Here is an 8,613-nt window from a genome sequence, read left to right on the forward strand (position 1 = left end):
TAGGGAGATCAAGATGGGCTTACTGTAGGAGGCTTTACTGGAGCTGAGCTTTGAAAGTCAACTAGGGTTTCTGTAGGGCAGAGGTGAAGAGGCAATGCATTCCAGCCACGATGGCCAGCCTGAGCCGGGGCATGGAGTCAGGAAAACTCTGGTGTCCTTCACTGGCCCAAAGGCAACGTCTTTCTATTCTATCAGCACCCCGAATGCTGCCAGCCAGTTGAAGTGGTCATAATAAATTCTTCAAAATACTTTAAAATGTTCATGTAAAAATAACATATATCTTCTAACTGACATAGGGTTCAAACACATTGCACCATACCTCAACTTAATTTTTCATGATGAAAACTCTTTTGTCTTTTAATGTAGGAATCTTCATCAATTAAACATCCTACACAATTTCATTTTTTAAAAAAAGTCATTTGATACGAGCATATGTGCAGCAGGCTGGAACACATTTTCTCAGCATTCGCCTTTGAATTTGCTTTACATATCAGATGTAATCCTTGTGATGTGTCACAGACTTAGCAAAAGGAACATCAACGATCACTCTGTCTTGAGAAGTGACAATCTCAAGTGAAAATGTGTCAGTTTTTGCCAGACGACAGCACTTTAAAAAAAATTAACTCTCCTTACACTGTCAGTAATAAAAGTTCACTCTTGCTTTAAAAAAGGAGTTATATTGTCTAAGCAGTTCTTTTCAGGCTGATGTACTTCCCTGTTTAATTACCTCAGTGATTACAGAATCAAGGCACTCATTGAGTATAGCACTGGTTCCCACAAATAAGCCACCATTATTGTTACTTATACAGTGCTTTATCATTTTCAGAGCACCTGCTAGGGCACTATTTCATTACATAACTGCACAGCTGACATTTTATTTGATCCTTTCAGAAAACTAAGGATTGAGGCAGTCTGGTTAAACAAGGCCTCTTTCTCCAGAAAGAGAAGATGGAAATCTAGAGAGAAATACCTAGAATGCCTTCTATTCACTCTTGGGCGCATTCTAGTTTACTCACAACTGTGTTCAGAGATGCTTAGAGTGTTCTTGTCTGAGACTGGTGTATTTGTAAAAGGCACCAGCTTCATTTCTTTATTCCTGAGTATAAAAAGGGATAGCCATTGATGATTGGGGATGACTTAAGCTAGCCTGGAGTCCTGGCACAATTGGGTAGCACTTGGTCAGACTTTTACTGTACTGTGACATGTACCAGGATCAGGAGAAAAAGGACTCAGGTTTCTATATCATAAGCTGTCACACATCTTTATTGCGTCCTTTGTTTTCACCTCAGGAAACTGTAGCTGTTTTTCTGTGATCATGAGCTATGCCTCTGTGCTTTAAAAATTCCTAAATGTGTACTATATTAATTGTATCAATCACTTGTTAAAGGCTGCTTTTATTTTAAACATATTTAATCCTCATGATTATTTTTAAATCTTTTTTTATGATGGAAAGAAGTGACTTTGAAAAATAAGTGATTTTTTTTTGTTTTTACATCACCTAAGATTTTACCTTGTATCCCCTATCCCACTCATAGAGAACCAACCTTTATTACAAAGGTTTTTTTTAAGAAGAGAAAAAAACCAGAAAATATTACTAATACTTTTTAAAAAAAATATCTGAATATTATATGCAGTGTTCCACACTCCTGGACTTGACCTCTGCAAGGGGACAAGGTGGGGGGAAAAGGAGAGGAAGGTTTCTTCTCCAATATCTTCCCTGGGACCATTCTTATTCTCTATAATTTCCCAACATTCAAAAGTTGTGATTGTTTTATGGTGATTGTTCTTTCTCTTTACACTGTCATAATCATTATGTATATTTTCTTGTATCTGTTACCTTCATTTTGCATAATTTCGTGTGAGTCTTTCCTTCTTGTATTCATCATGTTCCTTCACTCCTTTCTTACAGCACAGAATTAATTGATTAAATCATGTATCACAACATATTTAGCCATCTCCTTGTCAATAAGTACCTACTTTGTTTCCAGGGTTTATTTTTTTTTTCCTATCACAGGAAGTGGCACTATACTTAATTTTGTCTATACGGGGCTATTTAAAAAAAAAAAAAGTTACCTCTTAGAGGTATATGCCAACTCTGAAACTTCTGAATCAAAGACTCTGAATATTTTAATCACTTTATTTGAATTGCATATTGCTTTCAAGGATAGTTGTACTAATTCCCAGCTCCGCCAATAAAGAATTAATGTGCCTGTCTTCCAATTGCTTCTCCAACATTGACTTTTCCCATTTTTTGTCCTGTTTGAGAGCTGGCTGGATATAGAGTAAAGCTTTAGAATTATTTTGATTTGTACTTCTCTTATTATTAGTGATTTCATACTACTTTCATATGGTTTTTATTAGCTTACAATTTTTTTTTTTTTTTTTGGTTAGGCAATGGGGTTAAGTGACTTGCTCAGGGTCACACAGCTAGTAAGTGTTATGTGTCTGAGGCCAGATTTGAACTCAGATCCTCCTGAATCCAGGGCTGGTGCAATATCCACTGAGCCACCTAGCTGCCCCCAGCTTACAATTCTTTCAAAGATTTTCATTCAAATGCTTTGACTACCCGTACGTTGGAAAACAACTTTTGTTCTCATGTATTTTTTTCATTGTCTGTATATCTTAGTTACCAAAATCTCATCAGAGATATTTGATTAAAAAAAAAAAAAGATTTTTCCCCAGTTGACCACTTTCCTTTTTGTCCTAGATGTGTTATTTTTGTTCATGCAAAAGCTTTTCAATTTCATATAATCAAAATTATCTGTGTGATCTTTTGTAATTGTATCTATATTTGTTTGGTTAAGGATTCATCCTGTACCTCACAGCTGTGAAAGGTTTATTATTTGCTTCTGCTCTAATTTCTTTATGATTTGATCTTTAATATTCAGGTCATGTATCTATATTGAATTTATCATGGAATATGGTGTAAGATATGAGTCTGTCTAATATTCTGCCAAACTGCTTTCCAGTTTTCCTAATAGGATTTTATTAGAGTTTCTTTTTTTTCCCTAAGTAACATATGTTTTGATGTTTATCAAATACTGGGTTATTGAATTCATTTACTTCTGATTCTTCCTTGTCCAGTCTGACCTGCTGATTTACTTTCTATTTTTTTTAACCAGTGGCAAGTGATTTTGATGACTATTGTTTCATATGATATTTTGAGGTAAGAAAAGTGCTTTTCTTCTTTCATTATCTCTTTTTATTTTTCCTTTGATATTCTAGATTATTTATTTTTCTAAAGTAATAGTTATTTTGTCTAGCTCTGTAACATGTCCATTCAGTAGCTTGATTAGTATAGCATTTTTATCTTCTCTTTGCCTATATTTATGTGTTTTATTTTGTTTCTCTTGTTGCAATTGCTAGCATTTTTAGAATATAAAAATAGTAGTAGAGAAAAGGTGAATCCTTGCTTTAATCCTATATTTATTGGTAAATCTGCTTTCCAGTTTTCTAGTATAATCTCTGTTGTGATACAATACTTTTGATTTTTGATAGAATTTGTCATATTAAATGAAAATTCTTCTATGTCTATATTATTATACTTTGTAGGATTTTTTTTAAACACAGATTAATGTTAAACTTTGTCAGAGGTGTTTTCTTCATCAGTTGAGTTAATCATGAGACTTTAAATGTTTTTAACATTATTAATTATGTTGACTGTTTTTTCTAATGTTGAAACATTCCTATATAGATTCAATTTGGTCATAATGAATGATTACTTGGATAAAATGCTGTCATAATTTTGCCAGAATTTTATTTAAAAATTTTAGATCTATTTTCTTCAATGAAACCTTTCTATAGTTCTTTATTTGCTTTATCCTTTCCTAGTTTAGATATGCCTGTATTTTTCTCATAAAAATAATGAGGCACTTTCTCAATTTTGAGAATAATTAATGACATAAGAGTATTAATTGTTCTTTAAAAGTTTGATGTAATTCTCCTGTAGATCTATCACAACATTGAGGGCTTTTGGTTTTTCTCCTTGATAGTAGTTTAGAGGTACTTTATTTCTTTATAAAAGGGTGGATTATCTGAGATCTTTATTTGGTGTTTTGTGGGTATTTTATGTTTTTAAATATTCTCTATTTTATTTTTGTTTGCAGTTTTGTTTGCACATGACGGTTCTTAGTAAGTTCTGAAATTTTTTTTACTTATTTTGTTATGATTTCATGATCATTTTTTATTCTGTTGATTTTGTTTTCTGGCTTCCTCTTTTTAAAAAATTAACTAAAGGTTTGTTGTTTTTAAAACAGGGTTTTTAAAAAAATCAGTTGTATAGTTTTTTGTTTTGGTTTTCAGTTTATATATCCTCTCATTTTTAAGATTTCATCTTTTGTGATTATTTTGGGTTTATTTATTGGTTGGCTTCTTCAGTTTTTTAAATGCATGCTTTCTTTATTAATTCTCTCTTTTTTCTATTTGGTTAATTTATATTTCACTACATTCCCCTCCCTGTCCCCCAAAGACTGCCTTAGCTTCATTTCAAAAAATTTGGCATGTTGTTATATAATTATTGATTATTTCTGTATTTTGTTTGGTCTTATTAGTTCAGGTCCTTTGCTTTTGCTCCCTCAATCAATTATTTTTTAATTATTTAAATATTTAAATTAAATGATTAATGTTTTTATTTCATTATAGTCTACAAAGTGTTTGTTTAATGTTTCTACCCTTTATTTGCAATATCTTTGTGATCTAATGCATAATCAATTATTGTAAAAGTGCCTCTGCTGTTGAGAAATATGTGCATTCTTAAGTGTTCTCAATCAGAAGATACAATATCTTTTAGTTCTAAATTTTCTAGGAAAACATTGAATTTTATATTTTCCATTTTGTTTATCTTTCAATTTGTTTTTCCTAACTCTGAAAGAACACTAAGATCTCCTACTATTATTTTGTTAACATCTATATCTTGCTGCATTTCAGGTAGCTCTTCCTTTATGAATGTAGATGCTATGCCATTTTGGAACATATAAATTTAATATTGATACTGATTCATTGCCTATGGTTCATTTAAACAAACTGCTATTTCCTAGTTTATTGGTGTTATTAATTACTATTTTTGTTTGTTCTGTAAGCATGATTGTAATATGAATCCAGGATTTTAGATCCGTTTGATGCATAGTAATTTTATAACTGATTTCTTATTAAGTCTCCATCACACTCCCAGAACCTTTCTTTCTCTCTTTAAGCCCTCACCAAATTCCCTTATCTTTTCAGTCTTAGGTGAGGACCTCATGTCATATTTAACTGAGGTTATAGAGATCTATTTTGACTCTCTCAATGCTCTATCTCTCCTCCATAAGACTTTTCATTATCCTCACTTACAACCTATATTCTACTATTTGAGGAAAGACAAATACCACCCTCAAGTCTCTAGGTAAAATTAACCCCTCAGTCTATACTTTTGATGCTATCCTATCTTGTCTTTTCAGGCACCTTGATCAATCTCCATCACTTCCCAATTATGGATTTTCAATATTTTCTTTTCCATTATCTCCCTCCTCTTCAGATCATAAACATATTGACACTTCTCTAGCATAAAAGAAATCTAATATCTTAAATAAATAAATAAAATTAATTTTTCTCTGATATTGCCATACCCTCAAGCCATTCTAGTTTTAAACATAGTGTAGTATAGGATTAAGAGTGCTGAAGATCCAAGAATTAGAGTCAGAGGACCTGCATTCAAATCTCTGACATCTACTGGCTACTACAAGTCATTTCATATTTCTGGGCCTCAGTTTCCCTACCTATAAAATGATGTGTTATAATCATGGATTCTTGAGGTCCCTTCTGCTTCTAAACTGACAATTTTACTTTTCCCTTCCAGAGAACTAGACAGGGTTGTCTCACAATATTGATGTCTCACCTCATAACCTTGGAATCTGGCTTTTTTCTACCACTCTACTAAAACTATTCACTAAAAGGTCACTAATAAACTCAGTATTGCTGAATCCAATGGTTTTTTTTCTGTCCTCTTTTTCTTTTCTGAGGCATTTGTAGCAAGGACTATTCCCTCCCTTTTGATTCTTTTCGATTCTTGGCTTCTGTGGCATTGAATTATATGTTATTTTCCTATATCTGGACATTCCTTTTCTTTATATTTTCCTGGCCTTTTATATTTCTCTAAACCCTTAAGTAGGGGCATCCCCTAAGAGTCTGTCTTAGGCTTTCTTCTATTTATATACTCTTTCCCTTGGTTATCGTCTTTATGTAAATGACTCCCCATTCAATAACTTCAAACTCAACCATTCCTCAGAGCTATAATTCCATAGTTTTCAGTTTTCCGCTGAATATCATTGTGAATGTCATGCCAACTCCTAATTTTAAAGGAATAACCTTTGCCCTAATAGTTCATTTTCCTTCATTTAATTTCTCCCTTCCTCCCTACCCAGAATTATATCCTTCATCTTTGACCCTGACCTTTCCCTCAAGTACTGTATCCAATCAGTTTGCCAAGTGCTTGAGATTCTCTCTTGCATTTCTCATCTCTATTTTCATGACAGACTGCCTTGTTCAGGCTCTCATCTTTCTTTACCTATATTCACTGTCCTGGGGTACTACCCAAAAGTTGCTGGCTCTTGTTCCATGTTGGAGTGTCCTACCCATTGCTTTACTACCTAGGTCTTTTGGCAACTGTTACTTTTTCCTCTAAGAAATTAGATGTTGTGCCACATGCAGCATATCGGTTTAATATCTAGTATCATTTATATCTGAGTCCTTATTATCAAGACCATGAGATCATGAAACATAAAGTTCACTTAATTCACCTCTAAAAACTTACCCTGGAGTACATTAAAAGTCTGGAAGTGGAAGCTGTAATTCTCATGCTATTGGAACTATACCTATAATGACATAAATCTTTCAAGTCTAGATTGTATTTAAATAATGATGATGAGTATAATCAAGATTTTAAATAAAGCTGACTATGTGCTAAGCTTTTGAGTTCTTGACTTAAGACCCAGTGTTATATCCACTGTGGCACTTAGCTGCCCAATCACATAATTTTTTGAATTAGAAGGGATTTCAGTGACCATCAACCAAGCAATACCCAAAAGAATTCCAAATATACCTTAAGTTTCAACTGGCCATTTAACATTTGTTTGAATACCTCCAGTGAGGGGGTGCCTGCAACCTCCTTGAGGCAGCCCATTCTACTTTTGTATAGCTCTACTTGTTAGGAGGGCAGCTAGGTGGATATAGTGGATAAAGTGCTGGTTTTGGAGTAGTCTTCTCATCTTCCTAGACTCATCTCCCTGAGTTCAAATCTGGTCTCGAACACTTACTAGCTGTGTGATTCAAAGCAAGTCACTTAACTTTGTTTGCCTCAATTTTCTCATCTGTAAAATGAACTAGAGAAGGAATATCAAACCATTCCATTATCTTTGCCAAGAAAACCTCGAATGAGGTCACAAAGAATCAGACACAAAGGAAAATAACTGAACAACCACACTTGCTAGGAAGTGATATGAAACCCACATTTCCCTTTGCAACTTTTACCAGATGCTTTTGATTTCACTCTTTGGGGCTAAGCAGAGAAAGTTTAATCCCTCTTCCAGATGAGAAATCTTTAAATACTTGAAAATAACTATCATGTTCATTTTAAGTCTCTTCTCTCTTTTTTTCCCTCTCTTTCTTCCTCTTTTGTTTTCACTTTTCTAAAGGAGTACGCCTTTGTTATACATTAGGCATGTACAAAATAGAGTCATCATCTTCAGAAAAAAAAAAATTATGGTGGGGTAGGGAATGGGTTGGAACGAAAGAATGGCCAGTGGAAAGATTGCTGAAAGAAAGAAAAAACAAAAGAGGATATTTTTAAGAGCAATATTTTTAATGCACACGAGAAAACAGAAGGAAGCCATCTGCCCTGCTCCCACCAGACCCTCCTCAAACCCAGGGGAAAAAATGGAAAGCAAGCAAGGCAGTTTCAAAAGTCATATGCTGAATTCATTAAATACTTAAGAGGAAAAGAAAGTTTTATAAGAGATTTTTAGTTTCATTTATAATCCTCTTTTTCTATTCTACTTCGTATATGGAAATACTTATTTGATGTTTGAATTGAAAAAAATATTATAGAACTTTTTAAAAAGGAAAATGTATTTAATTTAGCACTTCAATCTGTGACTTCATCTGCACAGATATTCCTCCTTTTGTTGCAGAGAAATGACTCCGTAGTGCCATAGTAGATGATGCACATGAGCTACTGTGGCAGAAAATGTCATCATCTTCTGGCCAATATCCTGATGATGAATTTTCCCAAAATTAGATCTTTAGATGATAATAACATAATCTCTGTCTCTTGATCTTTTGAGACCTTTCAAAAGTAGCACTCTTTGGGCATAGCCTTTGAGTACCCAGGGCCATCTCAGAGACATTGATTGGAGTAGAACTTTTGGGGGGGGCAGAGGATGATCTTAATTAAGAATCATTTTCTTTTTCAATATTTAAGTTGAAATGTAGACTTCCCATTAAAAGGCAAATCCATTCCTTTAATATATTACATACAAGTAGAGATATCATTATATAATAGATTCAAATCCCTGCTTTTCCACTTACTGTATATGTGTGTGTGTGTGTGTGTGTGTGTGTGTGTGTGTGTGTGTGTGTGTG

The sequence above is a fragment of the Vombatus ursinus genome, unplaced genomic scaffold (genome assembly GCF_900497805.2).
Source record: "Vombatus ursinus unplaced genomic scaffold, bare-nosed wombat genome assembly UNPS02014942.1, whole genome shotgun sequence".
Classification (NCBI taxonomy): domain Eukaryota; kingdom Metazoa; phylum Chordata; class Mammalia; order Diprotodontia; family Vombatidae; genus Vombatus; species Vombatus ursinus.